Source organism: Oncorhynchus kisutch, linkage group LG13 (assembly GCF_002021735.2).
Source record: "Oncorhynchus kisutch isolate 150728-3 linkage group LG13, Okis_V2, whole genome shotgun sequence".
Classification (NCBI taxonomy): Eukaryota; Metazoa; Chordata; class Actinopteri; order Salmoniformes; family Salmonidae; genus Oncorhynchus; species Oncorhynchus kisutch.
Window position 1 is genome coordinate 20,949,230 of NC_034186.2, and position 23,282 is coordinate 20,972,511.

The 23,282-nt window shown below is 43.3% G+C and overlaps 1 protein-coding gene across 10 annotated transcripts in view; it reads right to left on the bottom strand.

Annotated features, from left to right (window-relative positions):
- The window catches only part of ptprfa (protein tyrosine phosphatase receptor type Fa), a 408,795-nt gene that overhangs the window by 308,840 nt on the left and 76,673 nt on the right, over positions 1-23,282 (bottom strand). For 4 of the 10 annotated variants that reach the window (XM_031785723.1, XM_031785722.1, XM_031785719.1 and 1 more), the window contains exon 1: positions 8,990-9,459. The exons of 1 other annotated variant lie outside the window; for it this stretch is intronic. The gene's annotated coding sequence lies outside the window, so the exon portion shown is untranslated. Of the gene's footprint in view, positions 1-8,989; positions 9,461-23,282 lie in introns of those variants that run through there. 5 more of the 10 variants (XM_031785724.1, XM_031785725.1, XM_031785721.1 and 2 more) reach the window with 2 other exon arrangements.

The following is a 23,282-nucleotide window of genomic DNA, read 5'->3' on the forward strand; positions in this document are numbered from 1 at the left end:
TGGGACCAAATCAAGGAAAATCAATGTTGTGTTTGGGCCAAAAAAATCAGTGTGTTACATTATATTTCTGTTATTCATTAAACACAAACAGTGTTGAAGCCAGATCATGTGGCCTGATAACAAAAGAGAAGTAATTATAATGTACCAGGGTTGAACAGGGCTAACGTCACAGTGGCGAGCCACTCCAAAGAGAGCTGGGTTTTAACCTGCAGTGTAGCGCTGTGCAGGAAGGCTGGGACATCACACACAGCGCAGAGAGAGACTTTAAAGGCTTCTGTTCCACGGCTGATTTACATAAGGCAACAGTCTGTCAGCATTAGATGGGTGACTAAGGAAACACAATGCACATATTGTTTAGACAGAGATGCTAGTGTGTGTTGTGACATACGCATACTTTATGTGAAAACAGGTTTGTACTGGGAAACAAGCACAGATTGGAGACGTATGTTTCTGGTGTGTGCATGTAAAGCTATGTCTTTAATGTACAGTGCATGTGGAAATGAGATAACATGGAATCTATTCCAATTTAGTTTCACGCCAAGTGTTGAAATCAAATATGATTCTGTCCCCTATGGCGATGCTGTAATCGCTAAGGTTTTTCCTTTCATGTGTCCCATCCTAATCTGCCCCCTATGCTAAGGTGACAAGCCTTATATGTACACCTGGTAAGGTGTACACTGAATGTACATTAGAAACTCCTTCATAATATTGAATTACACCCCTTTTTGCCATCAGAACATCCTCAGTTCGTCAGGACATGGACTCTACAAGGTGTCGAAGGCGTTCCACAGGGATGCTGGACCATGTTGACTCCAATGCTTCCCATAGTTGTGTCAAGTTGGTTGGATGTCCTTCGGGTGGGGCACCATTCTTTATACACATGGGCAACTTTTGAGCATGAAAAACCCAGCAGTGTTGCAGTTCTTGACACACTCAAACCGGTGCGTCTGGCAGATACTATCGTACCCCGTTCAAAGGCACTTAAATCTGTTGTCTTGCCAATTCACCCTCTGAATGGCACACATACACAATCCATGTCTCAAATGTCTTAAGGCTTAAAATCCTTTTTTCTACCTGACTCCTGCCCTTTATCTACACTGATTGAAGTGGATTTAACAATTGACAATCCAAAATCTAGGTCCTTGATTGGCCAGCTGTTAGTTCCATGGGCCAGGCAACATTGCATTTTAGGTGACATATCCTTCAATGACAGCTGGACACTTGACTGGGTTAATAAACACTGTTAAATACAAACTCTGCTAATTCCCCTTGTCTTTCAGGCTGTGGTTGGGCGTAGCAGGGACGTGAAGGGTCACAGCACACACACGCATGGACACACACACAGCCTGGGTGACACATTCTCTCACGGACTCACTCCAGGAGACATGTGTCACATTACAGAGGCAGGTCCCTCTCAGCCTGTGGCTCAGCCGTGGCACTCTGTCACTCAACGTGTCCATAGCCAGGATCAGCATTATATTTGCATTCTATATGCATTATATTAACACAATTCTCTCCTGGTTAAAGCTATCATCAATAAGCAAATACATGATTCTGCCCTGCTTCAATGTATCTAGCTAACTATCAATAATAGTCCAATAAAGCCTAAATAGCCAAAAATGCTTTGCCTACATGTATCATTTGATCAACTGTGAGAAAAGTCAGAGAAGGTTTTCAGGACACATGAATCATACATGAATGATGACACAGACACTTAAGGAATCCATCCCCTCCCCCCATACAGTACCTTATTGTCACGCTTGCCATCTGCCAAGGCTTGTGAAGTGAACATGGAGCATGTCTGTCTTCTCTCAGGACACAAATCCTGTCATCACAGCCTTCTCTTTCTGCATTCACAGGGCATGTCTGGACAGGACTCCTCCTCCTCTCTCTGGATGGAGCCTAGTATTCATGCCAAATGGCACCCTAGTCCCTTTGTAGTGCACTAGCCCTCTGGTTAAAAGCAGCGCACTATATAGAGGATAGGGTGCCGTTTGGGACATAGCCAGGGCTTACAGATGTCCAGTTAGGGCAGTGAACCGGTAGAGCCAGACTAGACGCGGTATTCAGGCTACGTTGCGGACTGTGTGTCCACCCACAGGTTGGGCCATCACATCACATTTCATTTCAACACTTCAAAGGTACATCAAGGTCTCTCCTGTTGCTGAGGTGGGCAACAGACTTGAAGAGAAAATGAAGATGACATGATAGAGAGGATCCCCAGTAGCCAACAGACTTGAAGAGGAAATTAAGATGACATGATGGAGAAGATCCCCAGTAGCCAACAGACTTGAAGAGAAAATGAAGATGACATGATAGAGAGGATCCCCAGTAGCCAACAGACTTGAATAGGAAATGAAGATGACATGATGGAGAAGATCCCCAGTAGCCAACAGACTTGAAGAGGAAATGAAGATGACATGATGGAGAGGATCCCCAGTAGCCAACAGACTTGAAGAGGAAATGAAGACGACATGATGGAGAGGATCCCCAGTAGCCAACAGACTTGAAGAGGAAATGAAGATGACATGATGGAGAGGATCCCCAGTAGCCAACAGACTTGAAGAGGAAATGAAGATGACATGATGGAGAGGATCCCCAGTAGCCAACAGACTTGAAGAGGAAATGAAGATGACATGATAGAGAGGATCCCCAGTAGCCAACAGACTTGAAGAGGAAATGAAGATGACATGATGGAGAGGATCCCCAGTAGCCAACAGACTTGAAGAGGAAATGAAGATGACATGATAGAGAGGATCCCCAGTAGCCAACAGACTTGAAGAGGAAATGAAGATGACATGATGGAGAGGATCCCCAGTAGCCAACAGACTTGAAGAGGAAATGAAGATGACATGATAGAGAGGATCCCCAGTAGCCAACAGACTTGAAGAGGAAATGAAGATGACATGATGGAGAGGATCCCCAGTAGCCAACAGACTTGAAGAGGAAATGAAGATGACATGATGGAGAGGATCCCCAGTAGCCAACAGACTTGAAGAGGAAATGAAGATGACATGATAGAGAGGATCCCCAGTAGCCAACAGACTTGAAGAGGAAATGAAGATGACATGATGGAGAGGATCCCCAGTAGCCAACAGACTTGAAGAGGAAATGAAGTAGAGGGGAGACATGATGGAGTGGCTCCCTGATACACTGATACTAACCTCCATATCAATATTAGTGTCAAGACGTGGGAGATAAAAAACATTTTTCCTTTAGGCAAATTAGTTGAGTGAGTTCAGAGAGCCTCAACCACAAATGAGCATCTGCTCCTGTAGACACTCTATAGCCAAATGGGTTCACTACCTTACAGGAACACTAAGAGGTTCCTTTGTGGTTTAGAATGGGACGAACACTAGTTTATAAAAGATAGACCATAAAAATAACATAGATAGACCATATATTGACAAGCATGAGACGGATCATTACTAATTGGAGTGTCCAACTGCCAGGTGGGGGCCGTCATTTCAGACAAAACAAGAGCAATAGATTCACTTTTTCAAAATGGCTTGGGTGAAGACTCTGTTTCACATATCACACACACAATTTGGCCACACACAGAGTTGAAGTTGACTGAGAAGGAGTCAGACAGTGACTGCGTCCCAAATGCCACCCCATTCTCTACATAGTGCACTACTTTTGAAGCACAAAACATTTTTGGGGATTACAAAAGTAGTGCACTATATAGGGAATAGGATGCAATTTGGGACGCAGACCTATCCATGAATGACACCCTAAATAACTGAAGCTAGAAAATCCAACAGTGATTAAATTATTCTATTTTGAACTCTTCTTCTAAGGCGGGACAGGACTTTGAATCCAAACTTCAAAGAGCAGAGAAACAAACAGACTGCCTTCATAAGAAAACCAAATTACCAGTGTTACAGAGAAATGTGTTTGATCCATATTCAAATGTGGTAAAATGCTAGACTTAAACCCCAGGCTACAACCTATGTGTGTGTCCCCCTAATTATGTATCTGTGTAAGTCTCAGATTGAGTGCATACATTTTCATACTGGTCACCCATGGGAATCGAACCCAAGACACTGGTGTTACAAGCTTCATGCTCTATAAACTGAGCCACAGCTACTAACCCCTGTGAAGGAAAACATCCAAACAAAACATGGAACAAGAACAAAACACAAAATGTGTGTGTGTGTGTGTATAAATCTTTTGTATGCAAGTCATAAGTGTCTCTCTTTGTGTGATTGCACCCACTAACAACCCTGTGGAGGACTATATACACCAAACACAACAAGACTAGAACGAGAACATAGCCTCCAAAGCCTCAACAATAATCAATGAATACCTGCTACAATACAATGACACAGCAAACAGCAAAGATCCGGAGTTGAAGACTACACAAAGACGGGATTAGCTCCATTAGTGGAGGAATCTGAAATGCAATTAACCTGCCGTGAGCACAGCAAAGCCTCCTCTCAGATTCCTGCTGTATGGCGCCGGACTGGGGGCCAGGGTGGACGAGAGAGGCAAATGGGGGGGGGGGGGGGGGGGGTCACAGGGCTGCATCCCAAATGGTACCCTATTCCCTATATAGTGCACTGTTTTTGACCAGGGCCCATATAGTCTCTTCTCACCCCCGCTGTTAAGGACGCATAGGGCTCTGGTCAAAAGTAGTACACTATATAGAGAATAGGGTGCCATTTAGGAGGTACACAGGACCTCAGGAGACGTGACTAGAGAAGGTGGGGGCAGTTAAAGACTAGGCTACTGCCCTGAAGAATCCACCCTGCAGCAACTCATAAAGAGCAGAATGCAGAGGTCATAGGACCATATGGGTGGGGAGGGAGAAAGTGATAAGGTGAAGACCCCTAGCAGCTCCCTAACAATAGCCCCAATCTGAGCTGGTCATTCTGGGGCAGAAAGGTCTGAGCTGCTGGTATAGGGGGAGAAAGAGGTTAGAGAGAGATGAGAGAGAGACAGAGAGAGAGAGACAGAGAGAGAGAGAGACAGAGAGAGACAGAGAGAGAGAGAGGGAGAGACAGAGAGAGAGAGAGAGAGAGAGAGAGAGAGAGAGAGAGAGAGAGAGAGAGAGAGAGAGAGACAGAGAGAGAGACAGAGAGAGACAGAGAGAGACAGAGAGAGAGAGAGACAGCGAGAGACAGAGAGAGAGAGAGAGAGAGAGAGAGAGAGAGAGAGAGAGGAGAGAGAGAGACAGAGACAGAGACAGAGACAGAGACAGAGAGCGAGAGAGAGAGCGAGAGAGAGAGAGAGAGAGAGAGAGAGAGAGAGAGAGAGAGAGAGAGAGAGAGAGAGAAAGAGAGAGAGACAGAGAGAGACAGAGAGAGACAGAGACAGAGACAGAGACAGAGAGCGAGAGAGAGAGCGAGAGAGAGAGAGAGAGAGAGAGAGAGAGAGAGAGAGACAGAGACAGAGACAGAGAGAGAGAGAGAGAGAGAGAGAGAGAGAGAGAGAGAGAGAGAGAGAGAGAGAGAGAAAGAGAGAGAGACAGAGAGAGACAGAGAGAGACAGAGACAGAGACAGAGACAGAGAGCGAGAGAGAGAGCGAGAGAGAGAGAGAGAGAGAGAGAGAGAGAGAGAGAGAGAGAGAGAGAGAGAGAGACACACAGAGAGACAGGGAGAGAGAGAGACAGAGAGAGACAGAGAGAGAGAGAGAGAGAGAGAGAGAGAGAGAGAGAGAGAGAGAGAGAGAGAGAGACAGAGACAGAGACAGAGAGCGAGACAGAGAGCGAGAGAGAGAGAGAGAGAGAGAGAGAGAGAGAGACAGAGACAGAGACAGAGACAGAGACAGAGACAGAGAGAGAGAGAGAGAGAAAGAGAGAGAGAGAGAGAGACAGAGAGAGAGAGAGTAGCAGGTTAGAGTTTTCCACTGCCTGTCTGGAATCTTTTTTTTATTGAGGGATTTTTCCTATTTTCTCTGTTAGCTAGGGGCCACCTGCTTTGTTGTCTCTTTTCCTTTCTTGTTGCTACTTTCACACACACACATACACAAACATATATATACACACACACACACACACACACACAGTGTCATTATGAATAGGAGCGAGGTGTAGCAACATGTAGGCCACCAAGAGGTAAATGGTGACTGTGTAAATGAATGGCTAACCGACAGTAGAGAGGGACTGTGGGATTAGCCTGCTGACAATAGTCTGATTGAAAGACGTAGGTTGTACCCCAAATGGCACCCTATTTCCTATGGGCCTTGGTCAAAAGAAGTGCACTACATAGGGACTAGGGTACCTTTTGGGACATAACCATAAGCCTAGCTGCTGAAATGTAATCACTCCCTTGAGAGGCTCCTAGCTCTCTGGTGAACAAAGCAAGACAGACAGCTTGTTTAGGTGAGCAGGTTTAAGTACATGCTCACCAAAAGACACGTTATCTCTGATGTAGTGCACTATCCATAGCCGCAGGAAGTAGGGGTGCTGGGGGAGCTGCAGAAAAAAAATCTGAATTGAACAAATTTAAATCACAAAAAATGTTCTATATTTAATTTTTTTTGCAGGTCACTGGGCCTTTATTAGTCCTGTATTAGCGGACCGAATAGCCTTCTGTAGCGCAACAAAAAACATTCCCAAACATATTCCCGCGGTTATGGCACTAACTATGAAAGAAGGTTTCATGAGTTCATAGAAACTGGACTATTTTCTTTAAGATAAGGATGAAATTCATACGTGGAAAGACCTGCTTGTTTTTATTCTTTCAATGCAACATTCATATTGTCCTTCTATTTTACTACAAGGGTCATTCCACCAATTGGCTGCCTTTTGAGTACTGTGACTATTTTTTTCACCAAATGTATACATTCTGTCATAAACAGAACATGTTCAAACTTAATAAAAGAATGAGTTCTCCCATCTCAACAGGTAAAAGAATGAGTTCTCCCCTCTCAACAGGTAAAAGAATGAGTTCTCCCCTCTCAACAGGTAAAAGAATGAGTTCTCCCCTCTCAACAGGTAAAAGAATGAGTTCTCCCATCTCAACAGGTAAAAGAATGAGTTCTCCCCTCTCAACAGGTAAAAGAATGAGTTCTCCCCTCTCAACAGGTAAAAGAATGAGTTCTCCCCTCTCAACAGGTAAAAGAATGAGTTCTCCCCTCTCAACAGGTAAAAGAATGAGTTCTCCCCTCTCAACAGGTAAAATAATGAGTTCTCCCATCTCAACAGGTAAAATAATGAGTTCTCCCCTCTCAACAGGTAAAAGAATGAGTTCTCCCCTCTCAACAGGTAAAAGAATGAGTTCTCCCCTCTCAACAGGTAAAATAATGAGTTCTCCCATCTCAACAGGTAAAAGAATGAGTTCTCCCCTCTCAACAGGTAAAAGAATGAGTTCTCCCCTCTCAACAGGTAAAATAATGAGTTCTCCCATCTCAACAGGTAAAAGAATGAGTTCTCCCATCTCAACAGGTAAAGAATGAGTTCTCCCATCTCAACAGGTAAAAAAAAGACTATAGTAAGTTTCAAATAAAGTAACATGGTTGACCGTAACATGGTTGACCGTAACATTGTTGATGATTTTATTTCAGTCAGCCATGAATCCCCTTGTGACAGGGGGAATGGAAGCTTGTTGTGTGCAACAGGAAGTGGCAATTGAATGCAAGCGTCACAAATTAATTGAAATTGTTCAAACATTTCTAGCCTGTCTATGTGTAACAGGGTTGACTTGTTATACTTGACCGCTCGGTTTTCCACCACAAAACACCAGAAAATGGCCAAAAAGAGTAGAACTAGCTCACCTGCTTTTACACTACCATTAACTATTAGATGGTGAATGTTTCTTTATAAAATAATAATATTTAAAAGGAATAGTTTCACCATATTAAAATGACAGTTCAGTTCACGTAACAGGGTTGACCTTAAAATGAGGGACAGGTTGTTGTTTTTTTACCTTAAAATAAATCACTAATCAGAAATAATCTTCAGAAATGACTATGTCAGAGCAAGAACATCACTAGGGCTTTACAATGACTGTGAAAACCTGGAGAAACGTTGGGGTTAAGTGGAGGGACATGACAAAATGCAACATTTTGGCACTTTAGCAAATCTAAATATATAATCTATATATCAATCTTATATATATATATATAATCTATTATATAAAATATAATCATATAAAAAACTGATTTATAGAATTTTTCATGTGGTCTAGATTAAAGGGCACGCAATTTAATATAACAGGCTTTTAGAATGTATAATTACTGCACAAGTTCTACTTAAAATAACACAGGGACGCAAAAGGCACTCATTTCGTGATTTCGTGGAACGACCCACAACCAGCTACCAAAAAAAAATGACTGACTAATTAAGCCACTTACAGTTTATTATTTTCATGCTGAACATTAAAGGAAATTATGGCTTGATTTATTATCTTGAGAATGTTCATCCAGGCACAATATTAAGCTTTATTACAGATTCTTCACTTTCCTACAATAAGGCTCACTTAACAAATACAGCTTCTTTTCTAAAACTGAGGTTGTTACATAAAAAACTACAGGCAAAATATAGATACTGGCCTTGGGTTCAGTATACTGAGATTACAGTGGGAGACGGGGACCTCGTGGAGAACACACACAGGCCCCCAGCCTCTACATGCTCACAGTCACACACAAACTGTCAGCTTGGCGACTCACCATAGTACTGGTAGCTCAGGGCAAAAACAACTATGAGAGGCGATAGGCTTTTAGTCAACATTCTGTGATTGCTTTGTGTGTGTTTGTTTACTTTGAACAGGTGGGGGAACTTTGTTAATGGACGGAAACAATTGAGGTTGGAATTTTCCATTCAAACAAGACAAATCTGGCTCTAGATAATGTAGCACCTAGGAAACTGTGAGAATCGCTTTAACCACAAAATATCAAATTCATCTAAATTAACCTCTGTACAGCAAATACAAATTTTATACAGAAGACCAACTTTCCATAGTATGAGTTACATGTGACCACTTCTTCTTTATAAAATCTATTTTCTGAACAACAAAGCGAAGCGAGTTGAAGAGACACACTTACCCATTTCAAGGTCCAACTGAAAAATACACCGTGAAAGAAACTCACCAGGAAAATGATCGTCTTTAAAACTTGTGATATTATTCCTAAAAAAAATACAAAAAGACTCCACACAAAATCCTTGAGTCTTTTAGCATAAAAGCTCAGTCAGTCTGCAGTCCCAGAGAGAGAGAGAGAGAGAGAGAGCGTGTGAAATAGCCCGGGTGGTTGGGGCTAGTTGCTACAGGTGGAGGCAAAGAAGCAGGGAAAGAAGGAAGGTTGCAGCACTTCAAATGAACTGCTCTCTAGTCTAACTCCTCTGGCTGGAGCTTCTCGAACTGCCTGCCACTGCCTGGTCTCCTTGCTGTGCTGTGTGAACAGGCCACCGTCCATAGAGATTCCACTGAATCCTGGGAGTCTTGCTGGGGTCACTGGAGCTCGATGTCTCCTGAGACACTCTCAACTGAATACCCACTGAGCTCTGAACAGGCCAGCCCAGCCACAGCCAATGCCCTAGTATGATGTCACAGGTGTTGAGTTTCAGACAGCATTTTGGGGGATGGGTTGTAAAGGGGCCAATTGGAGGGTTTGTTGACAAGTTTTATTCTACACAGGTAGAGCCAGACCTTCCCCCTCTCTCCCACTTCACCTGGCGCCAGAACAAAAGAGAAGGAGAGACAGACAGAGAGTGGGGGTGGGGAAGGGGATTCAGGTTAGGTTGTGTTGCTGACTATGGAGGAGTCGTTATTTGTGTGAAAACATGAATACGGACTCTCTCTAACCAGCTGTACTGCTAATCCGGTTTGTGAGGTGAAAGAGTTTAAAAGGAACTTTCATTTTCAGTTCAAACTCAACCTGTCTAAACGAATAAAATAGCTATTATAAAGCTAAAGACCGTTCAAGAAGTGTCCCACTGGGCACAGACGTCAATTCAACCTTTATTCCACGTGGGATCAACGTAATTTCATTGAAATGACGTGGAAACAATGTTGAGTCAACCAGTGTGTGCCCAGTGGGGTGTTATATTGCTGCAAACTTTTATCCAAAGCATATTTTTGTTGAGTTGAAGGAGCTAGTGAGAGTGCATTCCTGTGTTTACTTGAGCGTGGCACTACTGATTGCTTATGACTGAGTGGTGCTTCAACTGAACGTAGAATAACCCTCTCTGTCCGTTTTCACTTTCAACCTGTTTCCTGCTGCCTGTACAGTTCATGTATGTCTGTCAGTCAAGCTGAACTAAAACAGCACACATTTCTTTGTTTCCTTGAGCTTGGTTGTGATCGCTTAGCACAGAATAAACCTTAGACTGCAAATATTATTTGAACATAGGTCTGGTAACAGCAGCATCTACTGCATCTACAACCCCTCTCTCTCTCAAGCCGAACTGAAACAAAGCCCAGCTGTAATACTCCTGAGAGATGTCATGGTCATACTCCCACGGGGGCGTTGAGAGGAGGATTCATTACATCCTAATATCACACAACACATTTTCAAACTTCTCACATTACTCACAGACAGATTAACAATGCCAGAAAAATGAGCTCCATACAATTTCACTGTGTGGAAAGAAACATGGAACATGAAAGTGTGTGTGTGTGTGTGTGTGTGTGTGTGTGTGTGTGTGTGTGTGTGTGTGTGTGTGTGTGTGTGTGTGTGTGTGTGTGTGTGTGTGTGTGTGTGTGTGTGTGTGTGTGTGTGTGTGTGAATGACCACCTGGCAAAGGAAGCAGATGAGGCTGGTGGCATTTCTTCCCCCATTCCAATTACATGGACACACACGCCCACACACAAACACACAGGCCAGGGTTTCCATTAGCCAGTAATAGCTGGCTTTTGGACTATAAAAAAATAGAAAAGCCAATCATTTAAATTGCCGCCGTCCAATTGTCCAGGTGAAGAAAAAATCCCACTATGATTTTTTTTTTGCCTATTCATTGACGAAAATACCAGTCGATGTAAATACATTTGAATGGTCATGCTTATCAGTCTACTGGCTAATTTGCATAATTTTGTGAAATGAAATTGGCACGTGTACAGTATATTTGTTATGTATCTTATTCATCACACGTATACAGCATACAGACACAGAGCCTTTGAGCTGGAAATCTGCTACAGCAAATACACAGGCAACAGAAGGCAGTTTTCATCAACACGTCACACACCACTTTGCAATGAGCTGGAGGCAGAATAATTGTTATAAACGTGAGCGTTTTACTACATATTTTGAGGTATGTGTTACCGTCCTTCAAAGTAGCCAAAATCAAACCATATCCGTGGCGCCAATTATTTTATATCAACTTTCTTTCATTGTCCAGTAGCCAAAAACACATCCTAGTCATATTAGAAACCCATGTAGTTGTTACATATCACATCTCCCCTCTTTCTAAATGTCTGCTGTCTTGTGCACATTGCTGCACTTATAATGTGAAGAAATAATAGTTTCTCAACATTTTAAGCTAAACGTTCTGATCTGTTCCATCAGCCTCCTTGCTTTTCCTATGTTTTGTCTATAGCTTAGGCCTAGTGGAAACACTTATCTCCCTCACTAGCTGTCAGAGCAGCTCACAGATTACTGCACCTGTACATAGCTCATCTATAATTTAGCCCAAACAACTACCTCTCCCCCTACTGTATTTATTTATTTATTTTGTTCCTTTGCACCCCATTATTTCTATCTCTACTTTGCACATTCTTCCATTGTAAATCTACCATTCCAGTGTTTTACTTGCTATATTGTATTTACTTCGCCTTTACCTCCCTTATCTCACCTCATTTGCTCACATTGTATATAGACTTATTTTTCTACTGTATTATTGACTGTATGTTTGTTTATTCCATGTGTAACTCTGTGTTGTTGTATGTGTCGAACTGCTTTGCTTTATCTTGGCCAGGTCGCAATTGTAAATGAGAACTTGTTCTCAACTAGCGTACCTGGTTAAATAAAGGTGTTCTCAACTTGCCTACCTGGTTAAATAAAGGTGTTCTCAACTAGCCTACCTGGTGAAATAAAGGTGAAATAAAATGTAAAATAATAAATACTGGTTGTATAAATTTGGGATCTCTCATCCCACAACTGTCCCTATTTCTTTCTCGACAAGCTGACCAATAGAATAGGTGAATTTTTCCTACTATGGGGGATAGTAGATTGACATAAGATAGTGATTTTTCTGTTTGTTACTCGTCTTGTTTGTGAGGAAAAGTAAATGTGGACAGTTATTCGAACATCTTCAAAGTGCACGGTAAGAACAACACACGTCATTGCATCCTCGACTTGCATGTTCTGTTAAGATGAATTACCATGATCTACATGTGATTTCTGTCACTCTGAGCACCGTGGTGGATGCCTTTATCAGGTTACGCACCCAATGCATATGGGTCCAGTAATTTTCTCAAATGTCCAGTAAATTAAAATGCTGCTGGTCACGTCAGGCGCCTCATTTTCCTAACGGAAACGCTGACTCAGGCACACACTAACGCACATGCACACACACACACAATTTACACAGGTCCGCTTGATAAGTAGCGTGAAGGGCTGGTTAATGACCGTCTCATAATCATGCTTTCAAAAACAATGTGTCAGGAGGAAATCCAGTCATCTGTGAAGAGGAACACTACCTCCCATGCCTACAGTTATGCTGCAACTTACTAAAGCAAGGATACGTGATAAAACAATTGAATTGAATGATAGACGGACACACAAACACACACACACACACACATTTGGGGAACTGTAAATAGGCACACTCACAAGCTAGCTAATGTCGTCCTTAATTCTCGCCATTATGTTGAGTGGCTATTAACTCACTATGTGCCACTAAAGGACGAGTGTTCACAGAGACCTTTCATTACTGGAGGGCTAGGGCTAAAAACAGCCTTTAAATGGAATGAAATGGGTCTATATAAAGATCCTGAGAGTGAGAGAGAGACAGAGAGATAACGATAGAGTGAGAGAGAAACAGATAGAACGATAGTGAGAGAGAGAGAGAAAGAGAGAGAGAGAGAAAGAGAGAGAGAAACGGAGAGAGAAACAGAGAGAGAGGATAGAGAGAGAGAGACAGAGAGAGAGACAGAGAGAGATGGAGAGAGAGAGCGGGAGCGGGAGAGGCAGAGGCAGAGGGAGAGAGAAGGTGGAAACTGAGCTGCACTTCCTAACCTCCTGCTAATGTATGACCATATTAGAGACACATATTTGTAGGTGTGATTTTCGGATGTACCGATCCTGTGCAGGTGTTGTTACAAGTGGTCTGCCACTGTGAGGACGATCAGCTGTCCTGTCTCCCTGTAGCGCTGTCTTAGGCGTTTCACAGTACGGACATTGCAATTTATTGCCCTGGCCACATCTGCAGTCCTCATGCCTCCTTGCAGCATGCCTAAGGCACGTTCACACAGATAAGCAGGGACACTGGGCATCTTTCTTTTGGTGTTTTTCAGAGTCAGTAGAAAGGCCTCTTTAGTGTCCTAAGTTTTCATAACTGAGAAGTTAATTGCCTACCGTCTGTAAGCTGTTAGTGTCTTACCGACCGTTCCACAGGTGCATGTTCATTAACTGTTTATGGTTCATTGAACAAGCATGGGAAACAGTGTTTAAACCCTTTACATAAAGATCTTTGAAGTTATTTTGATTTTTACGAATTATCTTTGAAAGACAGGGTCCTAAAAAAGGGCTGTTTCTTTTTTTGCTGAGTTGACATAATATGGCACTTGACATGTCTTTATTCTTTTGGAACTTTGTGTAATGTTTACTGTTCGCCACTCTTCTAGCTAGGATGACTAGGAGTGTGTGTTATTGTCCTATGTACCATTGTGCATGGAGCAGAACGCAGACAACAAATCATTTTTCATGGGTTATCCCAGGAGGTATTGAAAAACTGGAGATGCATTTAAATAGCTGAATTAAAAGAGGAAATGTGTCAATGTAAAGGCATGTTGGGCAAAGCCAGAGCATCTGCTTTCCTCTCTCTCCTCCAGCTCTGCTCAGCACACGAACAGACTAAACAGGGCTGAGGAGGTACAGAGGAACACACACATGCCCCACAGCCTAGTCATCATGCACACATGTGAAAACACACATTGCATGAACGCACTCTCACACGCACACACACACGCTTCCCTGAGAGCTTGGCTGTCAGAGGAGTGGGTGGGCAGAAGTTGACATTCACCCAGTCTACCAACCAGGGCACCTTCAGCTTGTCTTCCTCTCTGTTGTCTCTGCTGTGGTAAGTGATGGTTGAGATATTTTCTTCCTCTATTGAAATACATGATCATGATCACACAGAGGCAACTGATCACCATGCTTTTCTATAGGTTCTCTCCCTCTCTTCCCTTACAAGCTGCATTAGTCGAGGCAGGTATGGGTAGACACAAACACATGGATGGAGCAGGCACACACACTCTTCATGTTGTGTGTGTGTGTATGCGTCTGAGTGTGTCAGGACTCCTGCCTGTTCACCTGTTGGCTTTGTGGTGCTGTGTTATTTATTATCCTCCTCTCCCTGTTAGCTAACATAATTCAATATGAGAACACACGCACACACACACACACACACACACACACACAGTGAGCTAACATAATTCATTATGAGATTCATCCTATGCTCTCTGACTGGCTCTGCTGCGTTCTAATACCCTGTTGTTTCTCAGTCAGCTGAAACACAGGGAGAACACAGAACAAACAAAATACCTTTAAACATTCAGACTTCTTTTATTCTTCTGAGGACAATTAAAGAACTTTCAGCTGACTGGCCAGAGGAGCAGAGAAGAGAGGAGAAGAGAGAGAAGAGAAAAGAGAAGAGGAGAAGAGAGGAGAAGAGATGAACAAAGAGCCACTCTTTAAAAAAATGAACAGAATGAATAAAAAAGAGGAGAGGAGAAGAGATAAGAGAAGAAAGAGAAGAGAGAAGAGAGGAGAGAGAAGAGATAAGAGAGGAGAGAGAAGAGATAAGAGAGGAGAAGAGAGAGAAGAGAGAAGAGAGGAGAAGAGAGAGAAGAGAGAAGAGAGGAGAGAAGAAAGAGAAGAGAGAAGAGAGAAGAGAGGAGAAGAGAGAGAAGAGAGAAGAGAGAAGAGAAGAAAGAGAAGAGAGAAGAAGAGAGGAGAAGAGAAGAAAGAGAAGAGAGAAGAGAGGAGAGGAGAAGAGAGGAGAAGAGAAGAAAGGAGAAGAGAAGAGAGATGAGATGTACAAAGAGCCCCTCGTCTAAAAACAAACAGAATGAATAACAAAAAGAGGAGAGGAGAAGAGATACGAGAAGAAAGAGAAGAGAGAAGAGAGGAGAAGAGAGAGAAAAGAGAAGAGAGGAGAGAAGAAAGAGAAGAGAGAAGAGAGGAGAGAAGAAAAAGAAGAGAGAAGAGAGGAGAAGAGAGAGAAGAGAGAAGAGAAGAGAAGAGAGGAGAAGAGAAGAAAGGAGAAGAGAAGAGAGATGAGATGTACTGTCACGAACCGGCTCAAAGCCCGTAACAAAGGGAGACAACGTGGAGATAAGGAGTAACAAAATATATATTTATTAACTAAAGCAACTAAGGAAAATATACAATGGTGTGTGTAATCAGTAATCAGTAGTGTAAGTGAGTGTTTTGCATGAATGTGATAATGCAGGGTGTTGAAAGGTGCCAAAGCAAACAAACAAAAGGCCACCAAGAACCACAACACAATCTACAAAGGTGTCTGCATGGAGAGAGTCTCCTCCATGAATGTGGAAGAGGTCTATTTATCCTGGGAGACACATGGCCCAGGTGTTTCCCATGAAGCTGACGACCCTCCCAACTCCACCCACCGGCATCCTAATAAGGAAACAAGAACAGACAGAATACGGCAGACAGAGTGGGAGGGTCGTCACATGTACAAAGAGCCCCTCGTCTAAAAACAAACAGAATGAATAACAAAAAGGATGAAGACAGGCAGCGCGGTGAGGTCACAGAGGTTAGTAGACTGTGTGTTTGTGTGTGTGTGTGTGTGTGTGTGATATTTGGGAGTCTTGACCATACATAGGCTGACAGTATGTGGCCTTCAGATTGCATAGGACAAAGGCAAAGCAGCTAGCAAGGTACTGCTCTGTGTCAGCTGTCATGAGCAGCCTTGCTGTGTGGAGAAGAAGTGTCCCTATATCCAGTGGTGTAAAGTACTTAAGTAAAAATACTTTCAAGTAAGATATTCCCTCACAGGGGACAGTACCCCTGAGGGAAGTATACAGAAGTAATTTTTTAAATAAATTATTTTCAATTTTTTTCTTTTTTTTTTAGGGTTAATCTAACCTGACCTGACAGTGAGCCTTTCAATGAAACTATTTTGTTTTCAAACCCTTATGAGACTGTTCCAGCAGACCTCCTGTCTTTTAGATCCTGCTGTTCACTTTCAGCCAGCTGAAGATGCTCTCCCATGGAAAGGAAGGGCTGTTGTGGCACCAAAATAGCTGAAAGTTGCCTGGGAATTGTCTCCTTTCTCCGAAAAGTTTAGTTTACCCCTGAAAATCTTAGTACATTAAACTGACAACTATGGACAAGACTGTTTAAGGCAAGCCTTGTTTTCCCTGCAATATATTCAAGTACTAAGTGAGGATCCTCCTGATCCCCATTGTGGGTATGCTATTATACAGTTGTACTTCATTCTGGCAGTCTCCCTACACATTTGGAATGTTCTACTACTTTATCATGCACACACTTTTCATATTATGTGTATCCTAATAGCTTGATCTTGAGCATGTGTCCATAGCTACCATAGTGATCCCCTCGAGAGTTGCTACTTAAGTCGTTTTTTGTGGTATCTGTACTTTACTTTACTATTTATATTTTGACTACTTTTACTTCACTACACTCCTAAAGACAATTAGGTACTTTTTCCACCACTGCATATGTGCATGACCTATGAAATGTTTGAATCCTTAATGACTGTAATGTGATTTTTGGATTCAAATAAAGTAATTAAATTAATTAAAATGTGATGTGTATTCCACCTGGTGTGTGGAGTTATTGGGAAGGAATCCAGTGGTGAACGCATAAATAGAATCACTGCATGGAGCAAGGGATGAATAGAGGGAGGGATAGAGGGATAGAGGGAGGGAGGGATAGAGGGAGGGATGGATAGAGGGATGGAGGGATGGATAGAGCTACACCTGCATTGCTTGCTGTTTGGGGTTTTAGGCTGGGTTTCTGTACAGCACTTTGAGATATCAGCTGATGTACGAAGGGCTATATAAATAAATTTGATTTGATAGAGGGAGGGAGGGATAGAGGGAGGGAGGGAGTGATGGATAGAGGGAGGGAGGGATAGAGGGAGGGAGGGATGGATAGAGGGATGGATAGAGGGAGGGAGGGAGAGAGGGAGGGAGGGAGGGATGGATAGAGGGATGGATAGAGGGATGGATAGAGGGATGGATAGAGGGATGGATAGAGGGAGGGATGGATAGAGGGATGGATAGAGGGAGGGATAGAGGGAGGGAGGGATGGATAGAGGGAGGGATAGAGGGATGGATAGAGGGAAGGAGGGATAGAGGGAGGGAGGGAGGGAGTGATGGATAGAGGGAGGGAGGGATAGAGGAAGGGAGGGATAAAGGGAGGGAGGGATAAAGGGAGGGAGGGATGGATAGAGGGAGGGAGGGAGGGATAGAGGGAGGGAGGGATGGAGGGAGGGATGGATGGAGGGAGGGATGGAGGGATGGATAGAGGGAGGGATAGCGGGAGGGAGGGATGCAGGGAGGGAGGGATGGATAGAGGGAGGGAGGGAGGGATGTGAGTTGGGAGGGAAGGAGAGATGTAGCGGTTGTATGAGGTTAGAGAGGACACATGAGCCGTGGTAGATTTATGCTAGGGCTGTGTGATACTGTGGGATGCTGTGGGATGCAGGGAGGTGCCATTATCATCCACAGAATGCATTCAAATGTTCTTGCTCTAATTATGGATGCAGTTTCTTCCAGCACACTGGGATTCTGTCTCAAGGCTTGCTGTTGGCTCTCTGTCACAGATGAGAGGCACAATGGTTGCACTGACTCACACATTTCTTAAAATGGGCTAGCCCAGACTAGACCAGCCTAGCTCAACCCAGCTCAACCCAGCCCAGACTAGACCAGCCTAGCTCAACCCAGCTCAACCCAGCCCTACCCAGCCCTGCCCAGCTCAACCCAACCCAACCCAGCCCATCACAACCCAGCCCTGAACAGCCCACACCACTGCAGGCTTCTCAACCAGCCTGTGGCTGACCTCTGTCTGATACCACCATTCACTCTGGCTCTGTAGTTGTTGTAATTCTATCAACAGAAAATCATTCTCAAATGTAAAGCTAGCAAAGAATATTGATATTCATCAGCAGCAGATTGAGGAAGAAAGTAGCCTTGAAACATGTGTTAGTATCTACATTGCTATGCATAACCTTCACCTTCATAATGATCAGCCAGCCCACTAGAGTGAACTGTAACAGGCATTTAGAAATCTATATTCTTCAATTATTGCATCCACACTGCTTGCGTGCGCCAACGAGCATCTGCATTGCCAAGGGCTAAAATAGAAGTCAGTTCTATTTGTGACGCAGATCGCGCTGCAAGTCCTGCCTCTCCCATCTCCTCATTGGTTTATAGAAGCAGATGCCCATGTGCCATCTCCTCATTGGTTATACCCACGTGGGTGACTGAAAGACGAATGAGGTCATGGCGGTAATGCACCTAATTTGTGAAAGTTGCCAATCGCAATATAAAGTCCAGAGAAGAAAAGGCCGTAAAGGAGAAGAGATGACTAGAAACGATTCGGTTGACCGTTTTATGTGGATTAATTGGCAGAGTAGAGGACCTTGTGCATTTCAGGTAAAATAACAACTCAATGTTTATATCCCAGGACAAATTAGCTAGCAAGTGCAAGCTAGCTAGCTAAATTGCCATAAATGTTTAATGCTTTTCAACCTGTCCCCAAATGAATGTAATTGGTTTAGAGTTTGTTTTGATATTTGTACCTGCATGTCGTGATCGCGTTTGGTGTGGGGGGACAAAATACATTTATGCACGATGGTGCACGATGGCGCACGCACGCAGCCGGTTCGGGTTCCGTGTAAGGAGGCATGGAAACCTCTAGCTCCTCAGGTTCTATGAACCTGAGGAGGAACCCAGTGAGGAAGGAGGGAGGTGTATTCACGGAATGGTCTTAGTAGGGATGCAAAGGGAGTTCACAATTTTGAAGTTTACCAGTAAACTACCATAGTTTTGGTATCTTCAATGATTTCATATAATCTATCACAAGACATCTAGTGGCCCTTTTGGGTACTTCAGATTTTGACAGGTTTCTGTAATCATCTCTGGCCCTTTGTGTGGGAATATCACATGTACAATATATGAAATAGTCAAATAAGATTGTAAAAATGTAATGACAAAGTTGTAAAATATTATCCTGAATATAAACCATAAACTTAGTAATATGAGTAAGTTAATATGAGGGTTTCAACATGAAATATATTTCATATTTTTCACACACTTATTTATTTTACTGTGTCAATGTTTATTTGTGGTTAATGTTTTGGCAGTTGTGAAGATAAGTCAATAGTTGGAAGATTTGCAGAAATAATGGCATTGTTGATTAGATGCTTTGTCATTAATTAGGCTATTTTCTCTTGAACCATATGGTCTATCTACTAGAAACACAGATATAAAGAATGAATACTATTTATGAATAAATGCTTTTAAAGTGGTTATAATCAAGTCTAAATTACAGAAGTTACGATAGATTGCCAAAGATTGCCTGTTAATTACCTATTAACAAAGATTCCAGTAACTTTGGTAAATTACCAGTAGCTTTCAACTTTAGGCCTCAGCCTGAGTAGGACACCTGAGGAGGTAGGGAGGGAGGTGTATTGACGGAGTTGACTGTGCCTGAGTAGGACCCCTGAGGACAGAGGGAGGGAGGTGGGGCATGGAACGGCCTAGCTGCTAAGTGTTCAGCACCATAACTATAGAATAAATGATTGGCATGGTTGTCTCCATGCAGGCAGGCAGCATCATAACGTATAATGCCTCTGACACAGTCAACAGGTTCTCTCAGGCTCTCCAGAGGCATCAGCATGTACTCATCAGCAGCAATCAGAGCAACACTGGCTACGTCCCAAATAGCACTCTATTCACTATAGTGCACTACTTTTGACCAGACCCATATGGCCTGGTCATCGGGCCCTGGTCAAAAGTAGTGCACTAAATAGGGAATAGCGTGCTATTTGGGATGCATTCACTATAACCTACACTTGAAGTTCCATGCTGATGATATTCAGCCAGGCAGTGGTGAGTCACACTCACAACACCCACATCTTCCATGGAAATCGAATCATAGGGGCCGCATTATTGAGGTAGTATCCAGGCAGGAAAATAGCTACCTGCATGTTTGCAATAACCAGGTGATGTCAGTAGTAACACTGTAGGTGGCTTGAAGGCATCATCAGCCCCTGGGAGAACTGAGAGCACCATTAGTTCCCATTTCCCTGAATAGAGCTGCTTCTCCTAACTTCAAGTACTGGCCTGCCTGTCTGTCTCCCCTAGAATATGCACTGAAGGGGAGCTTGTGGAGTCTAGGGAGAGATAAGGGTACACTGTTAAGAAGGGCGGGAAAGCGTTAGCAGCACAGAATAAAGACAACTTGTCTCTGCAACCCTACAGCAAGGCTGGGAGGGAGGATGAGTGATGCATCCCAAATGGCACCATATTCCCTATACAGTGTGCTACTTTTGACTAGAGACCTATAGGCACTATAACGGGAAAAGGGTAGCATTTAAGACACATTCGAGTAGTCACGCTATGTGTTCTTTAAAAAAAATATATCCTATTGTAGGGAAGGATTACAGGCATAACAAAGTTGTGTGATTCCTACAGGAAGTCACCTTTGACATGGTGCTACGGGCTGCTGATATTAACATTGCAAGGAGACAAGGAAGAGGGTCGCCAAGTCTCTGACCTCCATTGCTACTGATCACACAGAAGGTCACGGGGAGAGAGATGAATAATGGAGTTTCTGTGTGGCCACGGCAGACAAGACAGGACCTTGAATGAGTTGTGTGGGCAAGGGGAGACAGAGGGTGGGAGAGAGAGAGAGGGGGGAGAGAGGGAGAGAAACAACACTCCCTAAGGCAGAGGAGAGGTGAGGAGAAACAGGGTTTGCTGTTTTATTCCACACTGTAATGAGGCATGTGAAGAGAGAGAAGACAACTTGAAGGCTGTGTGGTTGCACATTTTGGGGAAAATTCAGAGGTGGAAAAAAAAACATAGTTAAGCAGCTAGATTTAAGATAATAAAAAAAAAATGAAACATATTGAAACAAGTAAATTAACACTTCTCAGTTAGCAGGCTCAAGCAAGCTAAAACCCACATGGTAGCAAAAACTAACTAGCAGAAATTGTTAACAAGTTAGAAATGATTGAAACACACTTTGCTGTAGGCTACTATTTACTAGTTAACAAAAAATATAAAATATATTCACCCCACCCAGTATTGTAATCAAAACTTACCAGAAAGCATGTAGTCCTTGGCTCAGACAGTGTAGTAGTGTGGGCTCAGTAGCATCTCACTAGTGTGCAAGATCTTGAGAATCATCTGAACATGTGATGGAAGAATGCATGTAGAGGGTTGCAATTCCATTGAATTGGGGATAGTTTAACCAACATATGCCATAAGACCTAGAATTGCCTTATGTGTACCCAACCAAAAAAAGTTCACTGTTGTAAACTTTTTTGATGAATTTAAGCAAAATTCCCCAAATTCCAGGGCTTAACTTCCTATGGAAAATTGCAACCCTAGTGGTTGGGGAACTGAAGACTGAGCTTTTCTTCACATTGCTCCATTAGTACTTGCATTGTGACTCCACCTAGTTCGAGCTCCATTCCCAGTTTAATCAAATCTAATAGTGAGCCTGAAGCACAGAGTATTGTTGTGGCCAGTTATTGCCACTTCCTGCCTGCATCTCACAATTATGACCTCATCATGTTATCATTGACTTCTTTATAAACTCTTCCACTCAATTAGATTTTATTCACTCAACTTCTGCCAGTCCATTAGGAATACAGCTTTACACTACAGGGAGAAGGTTTGCTCATCTTTGTAATAGGTATATAAGGACGATAGAGCACTGTGGCTGTAGCAAAGCCCTTTAATTCAAACGTTCAGTTTGAATTTAGTTGTAGAATCCTAACTCTAAGCTGCCGATCAACAATATTGCAGTCTAGCTAACCCTTAAGTACCTGGTCCTTGATCTTAACATGGCCCAGTAGATCTTGAATAAACACCAACACAACAACTTCTCAAGAATATCTATATAATATCTATACAGATGGATTACCACGATGTGTACCTTGATCCTGCGCTGATCAACTGGCAAGTGTCTTTACTGACATTTTCAACCTCTCAATGTCCGAGTCTGTAATACCAACATGTTTTAAGCAGACCACCATAGTCCCTGTGCCCAAGAACACTAAGGTAACCTGTCTAAATGGCTACCGACCTGTAGCGCTTCACGTCTGTCGCCATGAAGTGCTTTGAAAGGCTGGTCATGGCTCACATCAACATCATAATCCCAGAAACTCTAGACCCACTCCAATTTGCATACCGCCCCAACAGATCCATATGTGACGCAATCTCTATTACACTCCACACTGCCATTTCCGACCTGGACAAAAGGAACACCAATGTGAGAATGCTATTCATTGACTACAGCTCAGCGTTAAAGACCATAGTGCCCTCTAACTCATCAATTAGCTAAGGACCCTGGGACTCAACACCTCCCTCTGCAACTGGATCCTGGACTTCCTGACGAGCCGCACCCAGGTGGTTAGGGTAGGTAACAACACATCCACCACACTGATCCTCAACACAGGGGCCCCTCAGGGGTACGTGCTCAGTCCCCTCCTGTACTCCCTGTTCACTCATGACTGCACGGCCAGGCACAACTACAACACCATCATTTGCCCATGACACAACAGTGTTAGGCCTGATCACCGACAACGACGAGACAGTCTATAGGGAGGTCAGAGACCTGGCCGTGTGGTGCGAGGACAACAAACTTTCCCTCAACTTGATCAAGACAAAGGAGATGATTGTGGATTACAGGAAAAAGAAGACCGAGCACACCCCCATTCTCATCGATGGGGCTGCAGTGGAGCAGGTTGAGAGCTTAAAGTTCCTTGGTGTCCACATCAACAACAAACAGTCACGAAGAGGGTACGACAAAACCTATTCCCCCTCAGGAGACTGAAAAGACTTGGCATGGGTCCTCAGATCCTCAAAAGGTTCTACAGCTGCACCATTGGGAGCATCCTGACAGGTTGCATCACTGCCTGGTATGGCAACTGCTCGGCTTCCGACCGCAAGGCACT